Raw genomic sequence first — 22488 nt, 5'->3', positions numbered from 1 at the left:
ATTAGGGAATTAGCTTGTGTGGAATTATTAATGCTGCTGTCAAGAACCCATCAGCAGAACTACATTTTGCAGTGCAACCCATTAATAGCTGTTCAGGAGTAACCAACACCCATAACAATATAATCCTCCCATCAGCAGGAGCACTACACATGGCTTATTTTTACCTTGGTGTGAGCATACCTTGTGCCCCTCAAAAGTCCCCCAAAAATTCAAAGTCAGCATAACAGTTTAACTCTTTTTTTAATGCGACCACTGCACGGAGGTGATTTCCTTTCTCATTAACATCGTTGCAATCTGCGCAACAGGAGAACTATGAGACTAATAAGGTAGATGAGATTGATGAAGAGCTACACCGCTTAAATTACGTGCTGATTTCAACAACGAGAACAGTAACTAGATAAATGCTTTGAGTTATTTAAATTTTTGCATTTTATATGAAGCAAGTTCTCAGGTCTATTAGGGAAACAGCAGTTGTTTATAAGTGTTCCTTAGTGATTTTCTGATGTATGCAAAACTAGATATTAATTTCAAGATGTTGAATTCTCTGGCCTTGTTGAGTTATATTATAACCAGATTTGTAGCTAAGGGACAGTATTTATATTTGTATAATTGCTAATTACATATCGCTGAAAAGACTTAGGCTTAATATCAATGCAGTGTTGTAATGGCTGCCATGTTACTTCTGGTCACCATTCAATTTCCTGTTTGATCTCAAACGCAGAAGATGAACAGAACAATTGGCAATGACTTGCATTAGGAGACTGTATATTTCAATGGACAGTGGGTTTGCATCAATCCCCAATGAAATTACTTTAAAATTTCAGAAGCAATTCAGTTGTTCTTAAAGGAACTGTGCACCAAATTATCCCCTAATTGTTCCTGTTTATTTATTTTAATAAATTATGGATTTACTTATAAAATTCCAAGATTTTAACTTCATTTGCAGCGTGATTACTGATGCAAAAATTAGTACCTTTTTGTTATTGTTATCCTGTTAATTTCAGTTGCAATTTACTCCACTGTGTTTCAAGTCACTTCATTCACATTTGCTGATAATTCAATTCTACATCACTAGCTTCCCATTTTGCCATGTTATTTAAATTGCTTCTTTCAAATTATTGGATAACTCCATTTTTTTAGTGTAGAAAAAATGACATTTTTGTATCAGTATCTGTAAAACTAAAACAAGGGTGCCACCAAATGCTGTGGGAGTTTAGCTGCGCACAGTAACCTCATTGGATCACGTTGGATTATCCTACTCTAGGACTCTATTACTCAACCAGAATGGTGCAGTGTGACTTGACTGACGGCACTGACACCTAGGCTGTGACATTATCTTTGTGCAAATGGTTGATGAAAGGAATGAACTCAATGGCCAGGTCACCCATTCTCAGTCTGTGCTTACACACAGGAGATTAAGAAAAGAATGGAATTCTACTGCTGTTTCTGTATATATTGTTGTTGCATATGGTAACCTCTGGCTTGCTATACTTACAGTAAGGAGGAGATAATTTCCAAAACTCTGTTGATCAGCTTCACCTAGGTTCAAATAGTACAAGAACAGACATTGGTTTATTTGTTATTCATTCATGGGACGTGAATGTTGCTGGCATGCCTAATTACCTAATTTTTCTCTGTGAAAATTAAAGGTTTTTATTTGCAAAGGTAGAGTCCACTACAGGCTTTCTTACCTCCACTACCTTAATCTTCTGAGAAGTCCGGTCTTGTTCCAGGTCTTTGCACATAAGAAAGTAAGACTTTCATTCAACCAACACAAGATTATGATTTAGCAACCAAAACAAGCCCCAGTCTTGGCCTTTCATATGGCCAGAGAGGCCTTTACTCTGGACGTGGAAAGGAGAGACATAATAAAGTGCTCAGTGATTTGCCAACAATTATGTAAGACACCAACTCACCATTATCACTGTATGCGTAGGGGCAAGGGATGTCTATGGACTAAATTTTACAAGGCCCCCATCATCATGGGGTCATGGCAGGGGAGCCTGGAAAATTCTACCAGGAGAGGCCCGTCCCAGGCCTCGATGCTGGGAAGGCCCTGCCCCATTTTACCGGCAGCGAGGCCACGGGGCGAGTCCCCCGCCGTACGGTGAGAAAACCTCAATTTAAATATGTCAGTAAAGTTTAATGAATGAATAATTACTTACCTTGCAGCAATGGCCATCCCACACTGATATTCTGGCTTCGGATCTCTGTTTGCAGAGAGTGGGGAGGAGTGAAATTCTAAGGGCAAGGGGGAGCGGGAAAACTCTTACTGTTGGATGAGGGGATGGCGAGAAAGGGTTGAAGGGCAAAGGTTATGAAGTTCAAGGGGGAAACCTCAGGTTGGAAAGAAAATTTTTATTTTGGGGGAGAGGGCCATAAGTAAATCGTGTGGTCATTGGGGGGGGTGGGAGAGGGGCTCCAATCTTTTATTAAATTTTTTCATCTCACTGTACCATCCATTCCCTTTTAAAAATGGTCATGACCTGTAAGGGCTTGAAGCCCTTTAAAAATGGCGCTGTCGCCTGTGCGGTGGTGACAGACGCCGTTGCTGGAGCTGAACACCCGCCCCCCCCTCTCTACATCATCAGGGGCGGGCGGACCGCCCCCTCCATGTTAATGAGCCACTGCGCGAAATATCACGGAGGCTCTGCAGCGAAAGTCTTGCGCGTGCACCACACCATCTTGGATGCGCCGACAAGCTATAAGAATTCAGCCCATTATCTACATTAGTTATGCTACTTTGCAAATTCCACAACTTTGAAGAACAAATATCATGAAGGCTAGAGGAAGCTACAGCCATATGATTTCATTGTTCACTGATGTGGGAAAGTGCACAGAAATACCACAGATACCATCTCCAGATGGTCATTCCTCAGGGAATCAGTGTAAACAGGCATTAAGAAAGGGACTTACTGAATGATTTCCCTCCTATTATAAATCACACGAGAGAGAGGGTGAGGCATCAAATCTGAGCAAACGTGATAGTTGAAGCTAGATCCCTTACTTCAGTACAAGATCCTGCCATCATTATAAAACTCCTTTGCAGCACAGCTAAAAACAGCCTCAGGTAAACAGCAGTTATCCACCAAGTGCTGGTCTTGCCTGTGACACTCACATCCCATGAAAGAATAACAATTTTTAAAAATTGGCATTCACAGGGATAAGAGATTCATGGAACAAGTAATTTCTCTGATCCCCATTGTTAATACATACTGGTCATAGTATGACATTTATGAAATATGGAATGGAGTACTTAACTACTGCTGGGTGGTCCCAGCCAGAGATAGAAATAGGTTTCAATCAACACTAGTACAAGAACTGTGCCATGAGGTCCTTTACATTGTCCAGTAGCTCATGGAAGGGTAGCAGGTCCATTTATTAGGGGGATGGTTACGGCTAGCTTCACACAAAGTTCAGAATTAAAATGGTACAAGCAAGTGACCTTCATCAGTTGTACATTTTTATTTAAAAGGCAACTGAAGCAAGTTTATTTGGTATACCTGCACAAGAACTTTCGTCCCTAACCTACCTGAGTCCAAGTTCAGACAAGTACATAGCTGATCCTGCAGCACTGAGAGAAGGCAAAACACTCTCTCCTTCAGTAAAACTAGGCTACCAGACAAATTGGTTTCCATTTATGGGGCAAACATAGACAGATTTTCTCCAATGAAAACCAAGGCCGGAATTTTACGTTGGGCGGGAGGGCCTGCCCACCGGCCAAAAAGTCGGAGGCAAGCCCTCCTCCGCCAGGCCTGGGGAGCCACACTGGAAATTTCACTCCCAGGCCTTTAATTGACCTTGGGCGAGACTTCCAATTCCTTGAGGCAGGAATCCCGCCTCATGGAACTGCTGGGCAATCAGCGGGCCGGCAGATCTTACTCCCAGCAGCGCCACCGAGAGTGGTGGCCACTGCTGGGACTGCACCAGGCCGACAGAAGCAAGAGGGACGCTGGCCTGGAAACAAGGTAAGTTTTGGGGCCTTGCCAGGGACAATCAGGCATACCCTGGCGTTAAAGGGGTCAATTGGGAGGGGGGTCTTTATTTTAGTCAGGGCAGTTGGGGCTTCGGGGGGGTTCTCCATGGGCCACAAGGTGACCAATCATGAGGGGTCCCGCTCCCAGTCTGCAAGAAGACTGCCAGGTTTTATATTGCCCAAGTTGCAGGGATTTTATATCCTGCTCCATCATCCCGTCCAGGTTTTTCTCCAATTACAGAAGAGGAATTAACATATCCCCCCACCCCCCACCCCCCACTGCCAGTTTGAGCCAATGAAATAGCTGCACCTGCCCTGTAAATGGGACCCATTGTGTTGCACCTGTTTCACTTGGGGCCTGTTTAAAGCAGTATTTCTGTTCAAGTGGGGGGCGGGGGGAACTACTCTCGTGGCTGGTGCCATTGCTTTCCCAATGTTAAACTTGTAGGCTTGTATTTTTCACTATTGCATCTCTGCTCTTTGCCCCCAGTGAATTTTCTAGAGTCAGGCTTGTTTGCATTGCCACCAGGTCTTCAGCCTCAAGGTGGACTGGGGACAAAATGACTGCAATGCCTGTTGACCAATGATGGGACTGGCAGTGCTGCATCATGTTAATAGATGCCTTTCTGTCTTGATTTGTTTTTAAACTTTTCAGTGTAGTGATTCATTCTGCAATCGATTACAGTAGGCAATGCAGTCTTTTAAATTTTAATACCTTCTCTCCTGCCTCGGGAAAATTGGATGCCATGGCATTCCTCAGGCTCAATGTTGCTGAAGCATTAATGATGGGGAATATCTCAGATCAGGTATTTCCGCCAGTAATCTGTCATTTATGTAAATCCTTCCAAATATTCAACATCTGCCATCCCAGAAGTGGCGCAGAGATCGATGAGCCAACGGAATAGTTCCCTGCCACATTCCCTGTGGGAATAGAAGGAATGCCAAGCAATATACTCTTACTACCCAAAACACAAGTATTTTGGGGAAGGAGAGCATTAACTATTGTTGACAGTTGTTACGACCAGGTGAGAAGGGGTCTAGGGATTCTCGCTCAGCCTTGGCCTGGTTTAACAGTAACAGGGTTTAATTTTACAAAACACCATGTTTTTAGCACCCCCTTAAGTGAATCCTTGTTCACTGCTTTCCAATTGTAAGGCAAAGAAATCAATCAAGACAGGTTTTCTTAGATTTAAACAAGAAAGGTAGAAGTTTATTAAACTTAAACTCAGGACTGAGATGAGGAGAAATTTCTTCACCCAGAGAGTGGTGAGCCTGTGGAATTCGCTACCACAGAAAGCAGTTGAGGCCAAAACATTGTATGTCTTCAAGAAGGAGTTAGATATAGCTCTTGGGTCTAAAGGGATCAAAGGATATGGAGGGAAAGCGGGAACAGGTTATGAGTTGGATGATTAGCCATGATCATAATGAATGGCAGAGCAGGCTCGAAGGGCTGAATGGCCTACTCCTGCTCCTATTTTCTATGTTTCTATACACGATAAACACAGATAGAGACAGAAAAAGTAGAAAAGAATAAAGGGGAAAAATTTGAGGCAACATCTGTTAGTTATTTACTGTCCTTTGCATTCAATGTGCAGTCTTTGGTTGCCGGTAATTCCTACCATTCGTTGGGGCCCAGTTCATGCTTCAGCTTGATTCAATGTAGGAGTCTTTTCTCTCTTGAAGTTTACATGTCTTCCATGGGTCCAGTGGCTTGGGAGAAAGCGAGAGAGAGAGCCAGGAGAGAGGCTTCCTTGTTCCAGCTTCAGTTGCAAACTGCCTTCTTCTGAATTCTTTTTGGTGTGGCACAAATAAAAACCAAAGTTGGCCAGCAGGTCAGTCGTGTGACTAACTGGCTTAACCACTTCTGCGTTTGTGGATTGTATTGTCTGAGCAAGTGCTGGAATACACTTGCTTATACCTTCACTGTCTGGTGATCAAAATCCATGTGGGTTAATTCGATCAGGGAATAGTCCTTTGCCTCCACCTCTCTTAGTATGCAAATATCCTTCCAGCCCTCTGTCTGGTGATCTTCAAACAAGTCATTTCTTCACTCCAGCAACAGTTTAACATCAATGTTCATATGACAAAATTAATATGTCTCATTTTTGGCAGGTGCCGGGCTCCCTGAACCCGCTGCTCCTCTACATGGGTCTTTATGGAGAGTGGGAGAGAGTTTTTTAATTCCTCTGACAGAACCTGTTCCCTGAGATTCTCATAGCTGAGCTGTATTTTAAGAGCCCTCAGCCACTAGCCAGAAGCCAGCTGCTTACTTCTTTCATACTCCAGATAAGTTTGACTAGCTTGCTTCTTGAGGGTTATAAACTTTTAGTGATAGGCTTTGGGTGCTAATTCATATGCCCCGAGGATAGCATTTTTGATCAGTTCATAATTTGATGAACTCTCATCTGGCAACAGAGAATAAACTTCATGGGCTTTTCCAGTTAGCTTGCTTTGTAGTAAAAGAGACCAGGTCTCAGCTGGCCATTTTAGCTGCCTTGCCAGTTTCTCAAAAGACACAAAAAACACTTCCACATCTTCCTCATTGAATTTTGGTATTAGTTGAGCGGGTTTTAGCAATTTTGTACCCTGCCCTGAATTATGCTCCTCCATTTTGGCCATGCTTTCACTGGGATTACTCTGTCGCCCCCCCTAGTTAACTCAAGTCACTTCAACTCTCTTTTCTCGCATTCTTTCTGGAATTTTCTTTCTCTCTCTCTCCTCTCTCTCTTTCGTTCCTTCTCCTGTCTTTCTTTCTCTCTCTCCTCTCTCTTTCTTCACGCTCCTTCTGGAAGGCTCTTTCTTTTTCTTCCAGTTCCTTCTGGAAGGTTCTCTCTTTCTCCTGCTCCTGCCTCTCTCTCTCTTTCTCTCCTTCTTCTAATTCAAGTTTCCTCTGTTCCAACTGGATCTTTGCTAACAATACCCTGTCAGATTCTGCTTCTAACCATGTTTCTGCTTCTCCAGATTCAAGGGAAAAATGGTTGGCCACTGGCCTTATGAGTTCCAACTTCCAGCCCTTGCCACATACAGTGATCCCACACTGCTCAGCCATTTTCCTCAACTCCTCCATAGACAGTCCTTTTAACTTATCCCAAGTTACTTCACCCTGGCTTGGAGAGCTATTAGCTTCAGTTGCAGACATGTTAATATTCAAGCACCCACCCACAAGAAAACCTGTATTGAAATCTTGCTCTTTTTTTTTGCTTTTCATTGGGACCAATTTGGCTTCCTATTTCCAATTTCTTTCATTTGTCTGTGGGTCAAGCATGGATGCTAGCACCCAAATTTCTGTTATGATCAGGTGAGAAAGGTGTCTAAGGGTCCCTTTCAGCCTTCACCTGGTCTTACTGTAACAGGGTTCTATTTTTAAACACACTGTGTTTTGAGTTCCCCCTTGGTGAATCCTTATTCACTGCTTTTCAATTATAAGGCAAAGAAATGAGTACAAACAGGCTTTCTTAGGTTTAGAAAAGAAAGGTGAAATTTTATTAAACTTAAACTTTAATTCAGTTAATGCCTATGGATACACGACGCACCCCATGCTAGCATGCATACGTGATACACACATGCAGATAGGGACAGAAAAGAGCAAAAGAAAAAATAAAGTGGAAAAGTTTGAGGCAATCTCTGAGGAGGGTTATTTTTTAACTGTGCTTCAAGCTCGCTGTAGAGTCCTTGATTGAAGGTATGGTCTTACTTTTCATTAGGGCCCAATATTCTTCTTAAACCTTGTTCACTGTAGGAGACTTTTCTCTCTTGGGGTTCATGTGTCTTCAATGGGTCTTGGAGTTTCGAGAGAAAGAGATGGGAGCAGACAGGACAGACTCTTTTCAATCCAGGAGCCAAGAGCTTTCTCAGTTCAAATGCTGTCTCTGCAATTTAAAATTCCCCAAGCTGACCAGCAGGGTAGTCACGTGACTGGTATAACCACTTCTGGCTTTGTGTATTGGGTGGGCCAGGGAATGGTTCCTTGTCTACAAATACTGTCTGTTAATATGCAAAAATGTCATTCCAGTCAGGGGCCTGGCAACTCTTTGTAACAGGCCTTCTCTTCTTCCCAGCAACAATTTGAAATTTAATGTCCATGTGGTAAAATTAATGTGCCTCATTCTTGGTAAGTGGGGGCCTGCATGACAATATGTTAATGAGGAACCTGCAGGAATCAGAACAGCTCCAACCACCAGCAAAAGAACAGCTGATTTATTCATACCACGAGACTGGAATGGAGCACCAAATAGAGCCACGTAGTTTTAACTCCTGTACTTCCAGCTAATTCCGTCCCAATCCCTGGCTGTTGCCCGCAAGGCAATTTTTAATTTCCCTCCCTCAGTATCAGAGATTTCCACCCAAATAGTTTCTGTCTTCAATGCATCAGAGGTTAATTTATCTCTTCTTTAAATTCAGATCCCTTCTTACCAGCAATGCTATTAGCCCTCAATCTATTTTTCTTATCTCTTCTAAGCTTTCTAAATACTGCTGTGTGAAACTTCTGTCTATTCTCAGGCTTTCGCCTAATGCTGTTAAACCGATGCTATCTGCTCTCCTCTTCCATATCTATCATTCAGACATGTCAACTCTTACACAATTTGGAGTAAAGAACCATTGGCCTTGATTTTAACCCTCCAACACCACACCCAGCCCCCCGACTATCACCCCTCCCTCCAACCCAACTGCAGGAAATGTCAGGCGAGGGATTAAAGTCCTGAAAATAGAGATCCCGCCTTCAATCAGCCATATTCCCAAGTACTGTACAGAAATGGTGGAAATTCAGAACACTGGGGGTATCCCACACTGTCTACTGCCCAACAACAGAACTACGGCAGGAGGATCTGATTGGCCAGAAGTAGCCAAAGTAAGTGTAAGAAATGTCCTTCTGTTTGAACTCTTTGTGAGCCAGGAATCCTTCTCCCACCCCCTACACAAGGAGTCCTTGGGCCTTCCCAGCCCTGTCCTCTCTACTCCCGTGCCCCCATCCTCCCAAACACCCCACTTCTGATCATGAGGGAACCCATCCCCAATCGCTGATGGACAATTTCCTCCACTGGCTGCCAACGATCAGACCCATGGTTCCCTCATGTGGCCTCCTGCCACCAAGTTCCCACTTATGCTCGCCGCCCAAGTGGTGAATCTGATTGGGTGTTGGGCAGGACTCCGGGAACTTTTATTTAAATAATGTCCAACCATTAAGACTGGCAGGGTCTCCATGTCCGTGAACTCTCTGGGTGCACCCAGGGGTCGGCAACATGTCGGTACACAGTCACTAGTGTCCTTGGTAAAACATTTTGAGGTTCGTGGTTTTCATCCGGCCCGCCAATCCTCTGACTGACAGTGGGCTGCCCATGGCTCGGCTTTGATTGATGGCTCTCCTATTAAAGTGTGCATTAGGTGGAGGCGGGACCTGCGTGTGATGGACAACGGACGCCTGTCTGTGATTGCTCAGTGTCAGTGACTGACAGCTGGCACAGAATGAATGCTAATTGGCGGTTCGTGATGCAGGCCTGCTGGGATTGACCATCCCTGCTGCCCGCTGTTTTCATGCAGTTCAGTAAGCGAGCTGCTGCAGGGGAAAAGGCGGGAGAGGCCGAGGGGAGAACAGGAAGCAGGGCAGCACACCGCCAGAGGCACCAAGCGGTGTGGAGGGGAGGGAACACGCTGAGAATCCGGCATCTCTTTAAACAAGCACTGGCCCAGGGAGCAGAGGTGAGGGTGAGAGGGGCATGGACATGGGAGGAGGGAGAGTGGGATTGATACAAAGGGGGATGGACACAGGGAGGGGAGAGGGGGATGGGCACAGGTGGTGGGGCAGGGGGATGGTCATATAGCTGGAGAGGGGGATGGACACAGAGTTTGAGGGCGGGGCAATGGATACAGATTGCGGAAGGGGGGATGGTCACAGGAGGGCAGAGGGGGATGTACACGGGGGGGTGGGAACAGAGTGGGGAGAGAGGGGATGGATACAGGTGGGGGGGAAAGGGGGATGGACATGTGGGTGGATGGACACAGAGTTTGGGGGAGAGGAGGATAGACACAGCAGAGGAGAGGGGGATAGACACATAGGAGGATGGATGGGGGCAGAGGGGGTTGGACACAGTGGGAGAGGGGGTTAGACACAGAGGAGTCAGGGGGATGGACATAGAGAGGGATGGACATGGGGGGCAGGGGGGCTTGGACGCAGATGGGGGAGGTGGGGATGTACAAAGGGGTGAAATGGGGATGGACACAGAGAAGGGAGATGGGAATGGACATACTGAGGGGGGAGGAGGGGATGGACATGGCAATGTGAGGGGGATGAACACAGAGGGGCAGACAGGGGGATGGAAATAGAGGGGGGAGAGGGTGATGGACATACAGAGGGGGGAGAGACAGAGATCACAATCACTCCTGACAGATGGACATCTATCCAAACTCTCCGCATCGCTACATCAAGTGTGTGGACAGATATTGACTACTTGTGCAAGCAAAAACAATGCCAGGTATCTCACTAAATGCATCGGACTGGGTTTTGATGGCATTAGATTGGCTATGCACTTTATATACAGATTAATTGTCCCCATGTCCATGGCTGCGTCAATAATTTTGTCAAATATCCATGGTACAACATGTTAGTGCCTATCCCTGGATCCACCACCACACACTGTTCCTGGCACCTCCTTTCCCCATAATAATCAAGGCCATTGTTTTTGGTATATATCATTCCGTGTCACTCTTTGCCATCACATCATTCTCCCCTAGCGTTTTCCTGGTGTTGGCGACCTTGAGCTTTGAGTCCTGTTCTGGTTCCAACATTTTCCTTTGCTTTAAAAATGGATTTTTTATTTTCACCTAAAAACAGAACAAAATTTTAAAAACTAAAATCTCTTCTCTCTATCTGAAAGATCTGATGATGCAAAATTTTCAAGCCAGCTGCGGACAGGGATTTTTTTGCTGCAAGTCTTAAATAGTGTAGATTTTGAATCAATTTTTTCACCAGTTCCTCATGCTCCCAAACTCTTGGTTGTGGAAATGATGTTGGAGGATGTGAGAAAAACAGTTAGACAATGAGAGGGGAATAGGTAACAAACAATCTTCTGTTTAAGGGATTTGTGAACCCAAAGTTCCCTCAGTTATACGTTATTACTAATCTTACTTTCAGCTGTGACAGAAACACGGCAATAGCAGATCAGCCGCTCCTTATAAATCCCGCCCCATTTTCCTTTCCATCAGTTTTCTGCCATCTCTGAAGGTCAAAGCATCATCCCTTGTAAGTCTATCCAGTGAGTAGCTGTGCCATAATCCATGGCTGTCTTACATGGTCTCATCTTGGGTGAAAACAGTAAGGCTACAGTTGAGTTCACCACGATAGAGTTCCCCTAGTCCTGACCTTCTAACCCCCCAGCTTCTGCATTCAATGGATCATCCTCTGCCATTTTCACCACTTCCAGCACAATACCATCTCCATCTGGTAACAGGAAGAGATGAAACCATTTCAAATCACATAATATTTAATTATACTGACGATCTCACATACATCAAAATCTTCATTAAAACCTGTAAGCTTCACATTTTACTTTCTTGTGGAGGGTGAAGGATGGTCGGTTTGAATACTGAAGGATGACCTTTCTCAGTGAGTATCTTGTGGCCCATTTTCCTTCCGACAAATTTCCAGGCTTCACATTCTCATGAAAAATAACCCAGAATGAAATGGAGGAAAGCTGGAATTTATTTTGAGAGCAAAACGGAAAAAAAAAAGATTACTTTGTTCTCATAAAATTGAAAACTTGTGGTGAAAAAAACCCTGTCATTGCTTTTGCCAAAATGTTGCTCTACATCTACATCAGACTGCAGAGAAGATGGAAAGCATCGCTGTGTTAACAGGCTCAGCCTGAATATTTGAAAAGGTTATACCATTCAACATCTCTTATACACTGGAGAGCCAAGTAGGAAAACTCGGACTGCATCTGCTATTAACAGGCATTACACATTTTGTTCACTGAGGATTAATAATAAAAGAAAATATTCCTTTTGAAAAGTAAATTTAGTTTAATATCCAGATATCCTGAGGAGGCAGCTCAAATGATGCCCCTGTGAAGAGATTAGCTAATGTTTGTAGCTCATATGGTAATAACTTCGAGGCATCAGGTTCAACCTGTGACCAAGTCGATCATTAAAAAAAAGTAATTTGTTCCATACAGATGGAAGTAATCTGCAGTAGAAAAGAAGATATTAGTTTACTCATTTCAAGTTGTGAGAGTTGGGATTCAAACAACGTACGGTAAAGACCTGTAATGATCCAGGGTGCTTTCCACATGTTAAAATGTTAACATTAATCCCACATTTATGAATTAATAGTGAGTAGGACAAAAAGTCTTAGGAATACAAATGCTGATGATCAACATGCAGCAAGGTGAGGAAATGTGACTCGCAGAAACTCAAGGGTTAGGAGAGGTGAGCGACAAAGGTAATTCTGGACATCAGGAATTTAAATTTTCAGGAAAGGTTACAGCAAAAAGAAAAATCTCTGATATGACAAAATTGAACTTTTCAATATAATGAAAGGAAATGGTATGACTGATCCAAGGAATTTATTCACCGTGGTGGAAGGATCAAACACTGGGGCAAACAAGTTGTAGATGAGGAATTTCTGAGTGAGGAGAGAAGCCAGGCAGTATGTCTTCTGCTCACAGAGTCGTGTAGTGTGTTATGAGAGGAGATTATTGAAGCAGATTATGTAACTTTGTTCATCAGGTAATTTGACAGTCAATTCCCTGCTGGTGTGCTCAGGACTGCAGCCAACCATTTGGTAAGTCAAGGCACTGAACTCCAAATTCTCCAACAGAAAAAACATCTATGCTAAAACTGTGCACAGGCTCTAATACATCCAACAATCTAATGCTGATACAGTTAAATTGCTCTGAACAGCAAATTCCATATCTGTTGTCTTCACTTCTTATCACTGTCTATCCATATCAAGTAGGCAATACTGTCTGTCCATGCTGTTTGCCTGGGAATTGGATTCTTAAATTGTGCCTAAGAGATCAAAGATGATTTATAATCAGGTCCATTCTTTGACTTTTCACACTGCTATATTGATTTGCACTGCTTTCGTTTACTGTGTTTTTTTTAAACACGGATGCCAGTTGCAGAGATCTATTGCAGTGTTGCTTACAGCAGCTGGACACCTTGACTAATACCACACTGCTCAGCAATTAGACCTTCAAATGAGCTGTTATGAGGAGTTCAGGCGAATGGAAGAAAGTCCAGGCGTACATGTAGCTCAAGAATCTCACACCCACTTGGAATCAGCCCAGAACACAAGACTCAAGTTCCAGGCTCAAGCACTTGGCATGTCTAACAAGAACTGCTTTCACTTCCAAGTAGGAGAAGGTCACCAGGTTATCGCTGCTGAAGCCTGATGTGCAGACAAGAACCTGCACACCTGAGCATTCTGCTGGGGCGGCACCACAGTGTTGAACTTTTACTTGACCAGACCTTGTCAAGGTTGAACTTTTACTTGACCAGACCTTGTCAAGCCACTACTGGCAACATTTACCACATTGGTCAAAAGTCAGACAATCAATGCATCAAACAGATCACAGAAGCCTTGTTTTCCTCAGGCATCACTTCTGTCCTTTTTCACTAAAATCACTTTTAAGAGGTGGCTGTCTTCCCTAAAGTGCAGGGTCTTGTTGACGGCACACAGTTGACTATCAAGGTCCCTAACAACCCTACCCGTATATGAAGAGGAAAAGATGAAAGACTTCCACTCCATGAACATACAGGTGGTGTTGGATTACAGGAAGAGACTTATGCAGGTGAATGCACAATAACCTGGAGCAGCCATGGTGCCTTGACTTTGTGCCAGCTTACGATGACTATACTATTTCATGAAGAAGGTAGATTGGATAGAATAATGATCGGGCTTCAGGGATACCCCCAGAACCCTGCTTATCAACTCTAGGAAACTCCCAAGCAGAGGCTGATAGGAAATACAATAAGGTTGATGCCTCCACCTAAATTCTGGTTGGAATTTGCAATCGGAATGCCGAAACACTCTGCTATCTGTACAAATGAAGTAAGGCAATGTTCTACAGCCCTGACAAGGTATTGAGAAGTACAATTCAACTCCTGATAATACAAAATCGTCTTTTGCACTCAAAATTGTCCATTGAATTAAGCAACAAAAATAACACAAGAACAAGTGAGATATAAGATGACTGAGGAAGTTTGATTTAAGAGGAATTGACTGTGTGAGCATCTGCAGCCCAAATCATTTCATGCTGGGTCATGAGATGGCCTTGCAACTACTGACAGGCCTTTGACCCCTGCACTGGCTGACAACTCCTGTCTACTGACCAATTGTGAGGTGATACAGCGGGGGGGCACAGGTGGCATCTGTGACAGGGAACTGAATCTGGAAGAAAGATACAGGCCTGCAATCGGCAGCCAAAAGACAATTTTGATTCTATCTGACACAATCCACTCACGGAAATATAAATGAAATTTCAGGTACTAGTCTAGTCAGTAAGGAAAACGTTTTTTTATCCTGAAGTCAAAGGAGGTAAAAGAAAGAAAGACATGCATTTAGATAGCACCTGTCATGATCTCAGGACATCCCAATGCACTTCATAGCCAATGAAGTACTTTTGAAGTGTCGACACTGTTGTAATGTACGAAATGCGGCAGCCAATTTGTGCACAGCAAAACTCCATAAAACAACAATGTGATAATGTTCAAATAATCTGCTTTTACTGATATTTTTGAGGAGCTAAATGTTGGCCAGGACGCCAGAGAGAACTTTCTTACTTTTCTTCAAAATAGTGCTGTGGAAACTTTTCTGTCCACTTGAGAGGGCAGACAGGGCCTCAATTTACCATCGGTAAGAGTACATGGTGGTAATCTTGGCAAGGTTAAATTGCAACATCAACCATCTTCATGCCAAAGCCCAGCTATTGTCTGGTGCCCTGGGCCTTCTTCCAGCCTGTCCTGCACATATTTAAAGCTCAGCAGCTGCCAATTTCTAAAGGTATGGATCCCCCTGTTCAGCAGTGCAGCAAGAAGTTTTTTAAAAATACCACACCACATGTAACTGTTGGTGTGGCTGTGATTGTGCCTGGAGTCGAGCGACACTGATTTTTCTACAATATCTATTGAGCAGCTCAGCAGCACCACCTTGTGGAACAGTGAATCATTTCTGCAAAGAATTCTCATTGTGTATTCATTTGAGGTTGAATTTTCTGTTTGCCTGATTTGTGACTCTACACCTCCTTCTTCTCCGCTCTTTGTTCACTTACATAACTGCAGCTCCCAAAACAACACTACATTCTGAAACACACCATCAAATCAAAACTTTTTGCGCAGTGGGTGGTTCGGATCAGAGATGCACTGCCTGAGAGTGTGGTGGCGGCAGATTCATTCGGGGATTTCAGAAGGGAATTGAATAAGCACCTGAAGAGAAAGAAATTTGCAGGGCTACAAGGAAAGGGCAGGGGAGTGGGATTATCTGTGTTCCTCTTGCAGAGAGCCAATACAGTCACGACGGAGTGTATTCATTATAGGATTGTATGAAACTGCTGACTTTAGTTTCACTTTTTAACTCTCAGCTTTCCAAAAAGATTTCTTTTTTTTTATTGAACTTCATTCCTGCTTTTTCACTTAGAGACATAAAGTCAATTATGGCACAGAAGGAGGTCATTCGGCCCATCAAACCCATGCCAGCTCTCCACAGAGCTATCCAGTCAGCCACACTCCTCCACTCCATCCCCGTAGCCCTGCAAGTTTACTTCCTTCAAGTAGCCATCCAATTTCCTTTCAAAGTCATTTTGACTCTGCTTTCACCATCCTTGTGGGCAGCAAGTTTCAGGTCATTACCAGCTGCTGCATGAGAAGTTCTTCCACACATTCCCCCTGCATCTCTTGCCCAAAACCTTCAATCTGTGTCCCCCAGTACTTGTTTCATCAGTTAATGGGAACAGTTTTTCCTTGTCTAACTTATCTAAGCCTGTGATAATCTTGTACACCTCGATTAAATCTCCCCTCAATTTCCTTTGTTCTAAGGCAAACAACCCCAATTCCTCCAACCTAACCTTGTAACTAAAATCCCCCATCCCTGGAATCATTCTGGTAAATCTCCTGTGCACCCTCTCAAGGACCCTCCTAAAGTGTGGTGAACAGAACAGGGTGTATTACTCCAGTTGGGTCCTAACCAGAGCTTTATAAAGCTTCAGCATAACTTCCCTGCCTTGTATTCAATGCTTCTATTTGTGAAGCCCAAGATCCCATATGCTTTACTAACCACTCTCTCAATAGTCCTGCCGCATTCAAAGATCGATGCAAATGCATCCCCAGGTTCGATCTACTGTTTTAATTTTTTTTTGGTTGACTTAAACATTTGAAACAGAAACTTTATTATTTGTTTTAACAAGTGCAGCATACAACTTGTGAATTGAACCGTATTTGGAAGAGGGAGAGTCACTGCTTCAGGAAGGATAAGCAACCATATGTTGTGCTGCGATTTTTGCATTGATGCTGTTTTTCACTCACGGTCCAGAGGAGTTCCATTCCCTCTTGCACACGATTTTTAGCGGACTTAACGCATTTGTCGTGACTTCCTGCTTTTTATAGAACACCCTTTTCTTATCCCAATAATTTCCATGGTGGAAGTCTACATCAGGCACTCGGTTCACTCTGCCAGGTTAGCACCCAGGCAATAAAGATGGAAATCTTCTTTCTCGTCACCATTTTAAAACAGTCAATACAAAGATGTATTAAAATAGACCACAGACCATCAAATATCCTCAGATGGCTAATTTTTGCTACCTCCAGAACCAAGCAGGGGGGAGCATAGGGGTGGGTCCAGAGCTGAAATCTGATGTGATACTTTCTGCACTACTGGTGAAAATTCAATAGAAACCTTAGGAATCTGTCCCTAAAGAGTGTTGAGCCCCAATAGGTCACAACCTGTATTATCACCTTGTGCAATTAATATTGCATGATTAATCCTATTGTGCTATCAGTTGGAAGCTGATATGAAACCTCCTGCTGGTTTATGTTTGTGGCAGAACTGTCAGAAATAATCAGGAAATCTATCGTGGACTTTCCTCAGACACATCAGTCTGTCGAACATCCTGATCCATATCGAAAAGAACAGTTGCTCACTACGGCAGCTGGTAATGATCAATAGTAATGACTCCTCACTTGGCACTGTACATTTGTTATTCAGCCTGTGTTATCTTCTATTCTGTTACATTATTGATATCTCAGTTAAAACACGAGTGCAAACACTACAATTTGCCTCAACGTTCTTGATCTAGAAAGACAAAATATTCAGTTTCAGAATATCCTGATATTCAACTTGTTTTAAAGTACAAGTACATATTTGATTGAAAATCAGATCACTTTGTTAAGGTTTGAAAGAGCATTATCAACAATAGTAGTCATTCAGCTTCTGTTAAGAAATGGTCGGAGTGAATTTCCATGGGGATTCGCCAGTCTTCCACCTTAATTTAAATGGAAGAACAATGAGCCCCGGGATAACGGCGTTAAAACAATTTAAGCAGTTTTTCCAGGGTTTCTCAGCTCTTCCACCAAAGCTACAGTGAACGAGAAGAAGAACTTCTGCAGAAATTCAACCTTCAGGTGCTCTCTGGCCAGAGTATCGGGCAACCCAACTGGTTGGCTAAATGATACATTGACAGATATTGATTGTGAAAAGACTGTCTTTAAATTACTTACCCAAACTGATTTGAAATATTGGCACTACCTGATGTAAAGGAACTATAGAAATATTTGGATAGTGTTATCTCAGTTCTCACTCCAATTGCTAGCTACTGACTCATAGCTGCAATGCCTGTTTCCTACACATAGTTGAATAGCAGGCCTACATTCCCCTTCTAGACTTGCAGATGACAAATGGTCATTTCCATAAGAAGCACAAGAAGTAGGAACAGGGGTAGGCCTTATGGCTCCTTGAGTCTGCTTCACCATTCGATAAGATCATGGTCCATCTTTTATATCAGCTCCACTTTCCTGCCCTACCTCCTTATTCCTTGATTCCCTTAGTATCCAAAATCTATCGACCTCAATCTTGAACATACACAGCGACTGAATATCCCCAGCCCTCTGGCGTGGAGAATTTCAAAGAGTCACAACCCTCTGAGTGATGAATTTCTCCTCATGTCAATCCTAAATGGTCAACCTCTTATCCTGAGACTGTGACCCCCTAGACCCTCCAGCCAGGGGGAACAACCTTTCAACATCTACTGGCTATGTACCAGCGGGCTCAGGTACCAGTGGAACTGTACACCATAATCGGGGGGTATTCACAGTGGGGAGCAGTGCTTACAAGGAAATTCCAGAGTCTGCAGACCATGACTATTCCTTTAATTCCATTAACATTAATTAATTGAAAATCCTGCTCTGAGTGTGGGATCGCAAAACCAGCACTTCCACCTTCAGGAGAGGAGCGGAAAATTAAAAAAAAACATTATAACCATTCTGCTGATGACAACAGTGACTTTTCCTGAAGCTTTCCTGTTCAAAAATAGTGACTCATCTGAAAGCATTTTCAAAGACACTGGATTTAAGGCTGAATTCAATATCTGTCTGTTGAAATCAAGACAATGGTGAAATAATTATTTAACATGACTATATCTAAAAACTCTTCTTCTTCTTCTTTGGCCTCCTTGTCTCGAAGAGACAATGGGTAAGCGCCTGGAGATGGTGAGTGGTCTGGTGAAGCAACACCTGGAGTCGCTATAAGGGCCAATTCTAGAGTGACAGACTCTTCCACAGGTGCTGCAGATAAAATTGGTTGTCGGGGCTGTTACAAAGTTGGCTCTCCCCTGGCGCTTCTGTCTTTTTTCCTGCCAACTCTTCGACTCGCCACTCTTTAGCCCCGCCTTTATGGCTGTCCGCCAGCTCTGGCGATCACTAGCAACTGACTCCCACGACTTGTGATCAATGTCACAGGACTTCATGTCGCGTTTGCAGACGTCTTTAAAGCGGAGACATGGACGGCCGGTGGGTCTGATACCAGTGACGAGCTCGCTGTACAATGTGTCCTTGGGGATCCTGCCATCTTCCTTGCGGCTCACATGGTCAAGCCATCTCAAGCGCTGCTGACTCAGGGTGTATATGCTGGGGATGTTGGCCTCCTCGAGGACTTCTGTGTTGGAGATGCGGTCCTGCCACCTGATGCCAAGGATTCTCTGGAGGCAGTGAAGATGGAATGAATTGAAATGTCTTTCTCGGCTGACATACGTTGTCCAGGCCTCTAAAAACTAAAATCTAAAAACTAGACCAAAGAAAAGGATTTGTGTCTTACCTTCAAAGCTAAAATGGGATTTACTCATTCCTGTTGTGATATCAATGAGAATTAGAATTAGAATTAGAATTAGAATATTACAGCGCAGTACAGGCCCTTCGGCCCTCGATGTTGCGCCGATCATCTGACCTACACTATTCCATTTACATCCATATGTCTATCCAATGACCACTTAAATGCCCTTAAAGTTGGCGAGTCTACTACTGTTGCAGGCAGGGCGTTCCACGCCCCTACTACTCTCTGCGTAAAGAAACTACCTCTGACATCTGTCCTATATCTTTCACCCCTCAACTTAAAGCTATGTCCCCTCGTGTTTGCAGAATGTTTCCTTTTAGTTTATTTATTACCCCCGGTCCCCCTCCCACCCCCAACATATAACCTGTTTAAAATCTTCACAGTTTTAGATATTTGGGGACTCTCCATTCAGGAAGGAAGGTGTGTAATCTACTCCCAGGCCTCTGTGGCTCTCTGGATGCTAAGAGATGAGCACGGGGGAATTGTCTTTAATTCTTCCTCTGTGTTGACTGTGTCTGACCTGCACACAGTCCTTTCCCTTAGTCCCTCATAAGAGGTCTGGAACTCTGGGCAGAATCTTCCCGGTCCTGCAGAGGCAGGCTTGAAGGCACAACCAGGAGGAAAGTGAGATATGAGGGTGTTGGGTCAGTGGGCCACTGAGTTCCCACCTCTGGCTGATCTTACTGGAGGCGGGGTGGAAGCTACAAGAGCTATCTGGCTGGCAGCAGTGGGTAGAGAATGTAAATAATTAAGGTCCTATTATGGGCAGATTGGGGATGCCACCAGGATCTACCCGGCAGTTGATGGGTCCCCCACTGAGGCCAAAACTCGGCAAGTGCTTGGAGGCAGCTTGCCAATAGCTAGCTGTGAGGCCCGCGAGCCCTCTTTTATTACCCCTTCACCGGAGGCGCAGGGATCAGAGGGTCACAGCTGCAGCCACAGGTCAGCCTGCAGATTCCCCTCCAGGCCTGGCAGCTGTGCCCACAGTTTATTTGGAAAAAGTGCAGAACTGTTCAGAGGGTGCCTCCATCCTGCAGTGGCAGCGCTCATCTCTGCCAGTGCAGCTGCCATCCTTCCAAAGCTGCAGGCCTGCTGATTGGGCCTGCAGCCTCAATAACCCACCCATCATCCTTAATTGGACAGAGGGCGTGGAGGTGGCCAGTTAGGAGAACACCTTCCATAAGATCGTGCTAGCGGGAACACTGCCAACAAGCACGGGGTCAGAACCTGGAAATGTCCCCAACCTGCGATTATTTTTAAAGCACACCCTCTGTGTTGGTGATAGCAAATTTGAGCCTGCAAACAATTCATTTAGTTTTTAAACAGAGTCTGATTTTTGAATGAGCTGTGCAGAAACTGTTAAATATAAACTGGACATCAAATGTACAATCTTGAAAGTCCACCTTTTCATGCTTATTGGACCAAACTGCTGTCAAATTAATGGTGAGGCTAATAACACTCGCTGTGATTCATGCGCAAATGCCACAGCGTCTTCAGGTAAGGGCAGATTAGTCACTGGTGCAGTTGCTTTCCAAGATGTGCCACTCCGCCATTACCTTGGCAAAATGACGTCTTGGTGTCTGGCTCCCCACTCAAATACATTGAGCAGTGTGACGCTCCAGCACCTCTATTGTAAATATGGAGTAAACTTGCCACGGAAAGCTAAGTCAAATCATTTCAGTTTAAGTATCCATTTAACTATGTGATAAGAGTTAATTTTAGCCAGCCAACCTCTCAGGCACTGGCAATTAACTATTACAAGTGTGGAGTCTCATTCCTTCCTAATTATTGCTGGAATTTTGTATTTTACTTTATCTTTCTGTCTCTTTTTTTCTGTCTCTCTTTTTCCAATTTTTCTTTCCCTCTCTTTATTTCACTTTCAGTTCCTGGTTTGATATTGAATTCACCATTCTAAATTACACTTCCTGCTTCGTTTTTGTGCTGTGCATTTCCCAATCCTTTAAACTGATTGGTAAAGTCGTTGGTTGCCCTGTTCGCTCAGAGCCCAGATGCCCTGTAGAGGGTGCGATTTCCATCTCTCACTTACACCAACTTGCAGGGCCAAATATCATCGCCATTAACCAGGCAAGGGAAGTCTAACTAACAGCAAGTGCTGTTCATTGGCCTGTCACAGCAAATTTTGAGCCATTATCTTCCTCATGCTATGGTAACATTATTTTTTGAGTTTTCAATAAATTTGCAAAGCAAATGAACTCAAACCGTGATCCCATCCCTTGCCCCAACTCCATCTTTGGACTTAGTTAAAGGTGGCAATGCGACTGTTCCTTAGCATATGACATTGGTGCACAACTCATAGTGTCATGCTTTGGGATCTGTTCAACAATGCTAACATTTTACAAGACCAGTGGTTGATATGGAAAGCCATTCGACACATCTTAGCTCATTCTTGCAACAAGACTCTGCTATTTCCCAACCATAGCATTCAATTATTTCCTAAATAATTGCAGGGATTTCACTTCCATTGCTCTACCAGAATATCCAGTCCATGTCTTGATCAAGCTTTATGTGAAGAATTTCCTTACTTTGGTGCCAAAATTGCCTTTTTATTATTTTGAGCCTGTGTCTCCTGGATCGATTCGCATGGTTTAGTTTGAAGGAGTTCTCTGAATCTATCATTTCCATCCTATTTACTACCTTATATTACTGTAATAGACCACCTTTCATTCACTTCTACTTTGTTTAAAAAGCCCAGATTTTCTAGTTTGCCCTCGTAACTGAGTTCTATGATGCTAAGGATGAGCCTCACAGCTGTTCTTTAAACTGCCTCCAGTACCTTGAAGGTTTTCACTGCATCAAGGTGTCACTATCCACTTTCAATGTTTTCCTCAACCCAAATCCCAAATTGGTCAGGGTTCCTTTAAACCTTAAGCAGATTCTGTTAAGCAACTTTATTCCTTTAATTCTTGAACAAGGATGGAAGAATTAATCAACATGGGAAGAGAGCATGAAAATCAATATCAGTTCAACCATTTGAGAAATTCACCATTGCAAATGACCTCTGCAAGTGTGACTTTGATTGACTGGTTGTATGTTATGCTTCCTGACAGGATTACTGATTCAGGCTTCAACACTGTAGGGATTAAATGACCATATGAAGAGGGGATCTGGTGTTATGATGAAAAAATATATCCCAAAAAGGAAAGTACAAAATTGAAAATTCTGAGCTTGTATGATGAGT

The sequence above is a fragment of the Heterodontus francisci genome, chromosome 22, assembly GCF_036365525.1.
Source record: "Heterodontus francisci isolate sHetFra1 chromosome 22, sHetFra1.hap1, whole genome shotgun sequence".
Lineage (NCBI taxonomy): Eukaryota > Metazoa > Chordata > Chondrichthyes > Heterodontiformes > Heterodontidae > Heterodontus > Heterodontus francisci.
Note: the sequence above shows the minus strand (reverse complement) of the source record.